Here is a 3151-nt window from a genome sequence, read left to right as displayed (position 1 = left end):
TTAGTAACCTTTTAATAACTGGTATGTCGTGTTACCTCTCTCATTTCTAATATTGGTAATTTACATCTGGTCTCTTTTTTCTTGACTTACCTGGCTAGAAGTTTATTGATTTTGAAATCTTAGTAAACCATCTTTTGGTTTTATTTCTGGGGGAATAAAGTACCATAATCAAGCTTAGTAATCCTTTTTCTTACCTTCCTCCAGGATTTTGACTAGATGGGATTCTTTGTCTAATGAAGTGACCTAAACCTTCATTTCTACAGAATGGAGCCGTTGATAGGCCTGTCTTGTTGCAGTTTTCCACTGACTAGGACTGTTAGCACTAAGGGGCATTCCGGTGAATTTCCTAGTTTCCAGATATAGCCTTCTTGTTTCCATTGTATAACAGAAACACAGTTTTCCTCTGATAACTGGAATTAGCTATGCTGGCCAGTCCATTGAGCTGCTTTTCTGTTAGTTTAATGGCATGAGGAACCTCAAAAGACCAGGGCCAGTCTCAACTCCTAAATCATCAAAACGTGATTCTTTTTCCTGAAGGAAGTGTTCTACTCTTAGACTCTAGAATTTCTAAACCCACCAAGCCCAACATTTTGGGAATGGGAAGCAAAAATTATTCATGTAGATTTTTAGGTATGCTATTGAACAGAAACACTCCTTCTACCCTTTGGCTCTGAGACCTGTGCATCCTGGTAGTGGGGAGACCACTCCATATACTGACTGCATATTAAATTAATATACCACATTCTATGGGATAGCACCCTACCTTTTCATGATGTTGCCTCCCAGATACCTCTGTAACTGAGCTCTCATTTTGCCACTCAACCATTCTATCAAGCTAGCTACTTCTAGGAGATAAATCATGTGTTAAAACCATTGAATTCACTTCCATTGCCATTAACTGCGTACCTGGTTGGAAGAAATGTTTTTGGGATTCCTATGCAATGGATAAAACCCTCAGAAATGTGAAGAATATTAGTGCCAGTGGAAACACTGCAGGCAGAGAATGCAAATTCATACCTTGAATGTGAATTATCTTTGTGTGAAGACAAAGTGCTACCTATTTCTTATGGAAATTGCCCAGTGTAACCATCATGTTACCGGGTTGCCAGCAAGTCTCATTGAGAATAATGCCATATTAGGAACCCAGCCGTGGAAATATAGTCACACTCCACATTGTTGCCAGGTTGGACACTCAGCAATGATAGTAGCCAAATAGTGTAGGTGAGGAGAAGACCATACTATTGAACCTCCATCATTGCTTTGATGGCCGCTTGGTACGTGGGCCCATTAACCAAGCCCTGGATTGGCTGGAGAAAGACTGACATCTACCAGACAATTCATCTTGTTCCCCTTATTACTGAAAATCTTCTCCACCTGATGTATCCTATTAGGCACTTATGTGGGACATGAATATCTTCACATGCCCTCACCACTCCAAGAGGGTTATCTGTAAGCCTCACTGACAGATCTTTTACAAATTTTCCATTTTGTTCTTTCCAATAACCTAAAAGCTGGATGATCCATTAGACACTGCCTATAAGTCAGTATATTTATCAGTTTGTCATGTCGTCCCCGCCTTTTTTGAATGTGAATAACCAGGTATGTAACTAGCATTTGCCCACTAGGAAGATTCCCTGTCCCCATTACCATAGATCTGAAATTGTCTCACTTCTTTACATACCTGTCCGTCTCCCAGATTAGACTATAAAATCTCCATGAGAACTAGGACTGTGTCTCCTGTTCACACAATATCCCTAATGCCTAGCACATAGAATGTACTCTAACCATATGTGGCATGAGTGATTGATGCATTTTCTTGAACATTTGGAGAGAAAATGTTAAGCAATTAAACTTGTAACCAGTTTAAGATTTTTTTTAGTACATGTGACTGTATTATGAAGAACAATGCAAAATTTGGAGCAATTTAAAAAGATGAAACAGTTCAAGTAAATTTGCCCATGATACTAGTGACTTCAGGCTCTTTTATGTATGCAACCTAAGTGATGAATAGGTAAGTATGCGTTTATGGAATCTCATTGGTGGTATTTCAGTGGAAAGATTTGAAAAGCTCTGATTTTGATGGGTTGCCAGAGAAAGAGGAACAGGCAGAGGAAACTGAAAGAAGAATTTTAAGAAGCAGGATGAGCATAAAGGCAAAGTGGGGTTGTCAACATCAAGGAAACAGTATTGGGAGACAATGGTCAACTCTGTCAATCGCCAAAGAGAGACTCCCAGGAAAAATGAGGGCAACAAAAGATCAATGGATTTAGGAGGCCACTGCTTACCCAGAGTTTAGGTAGAATTGTTGGGAGGTGCAGTGGTTGGAGAATCAACTGCATGAATAATGAATTGTGTTGACACGGTACATAATACGGTATTTCTGACTACATTGTGGCATTTCACCAAGTAATTACTACCTGAAGTGCCTACCTTCAGTAAGCCATCCTGTTGTTGGATGGGGAAAGAGAAGGAGGAAATAACTCTTAGCTTTACCTGTACTGTGCTGAGACCCAGGTATGAACCTTCACTCCCAATTTGCTATCCATGTTCTCATCCGATGTTCAGTAACTGGGTTCTCCTTTGGCAGAGTAGGTATTGCCTGAGAATTAAAAGGGGAGGGGAGATTTCTGAACTGGAGCTCTTAGGTTATGACTAGGATTGGGTGCCTGAGGAAGCAATGGAGAGCTTTATAAGGCTTCTTATGCTTCATTTACCTAATTGCTTTTTTTTTCTCTCCTGATATTCAGTGGAGTTCCAATCTGTTCCGTTGTGGAGAACGAACCTGAGAAAAGGGATCTTTCTCAGGGTAGTTTTTGGGGGCAGGGGCGGTTGTGCTGCACACCCTAGTCAGGGGTATGGTTGGCTGCAGGGGGGTGAGACAGCCGCAAAGGGACAGGAAATGTCGAGACTATCTTAGGGAACCAGGAGAGTCCCTGTACCTCTGAAGGGTCTAGGGTTTGGTCTGTAAGGAGCAAACATGGTGGAATTCCTTTCTAGATTTTTCTGGGCCTCGAAGTCTGGTTTTTGCGGTACATGCCAAAAAAGAAAGGGCAGGGAGAGTCCACTAGCCTCGGTGACAGTTCCCCATTGTGGTTTCCCCTCCTCCACCCTTCTTTGCGAGCTCCTTCCTTCTGCCGAGAGTTATCCCGCC

This window comes from Macaca fascicularis, chromosome 6 (genome assembly GCF_037993035.2).
Source record: "Macaca fascicularis isolate 582-1 chromosome 6, T2T-MFA8v1.1".
Lineage (NCBI taxonomy): Eukaryota > Metazoa > Chordata > Mammalia > Primates > Cercopithecidae > Macaca > Macaca fascicularis.
Note: the sequence above shows the minus strand (reverse complement) of the source record.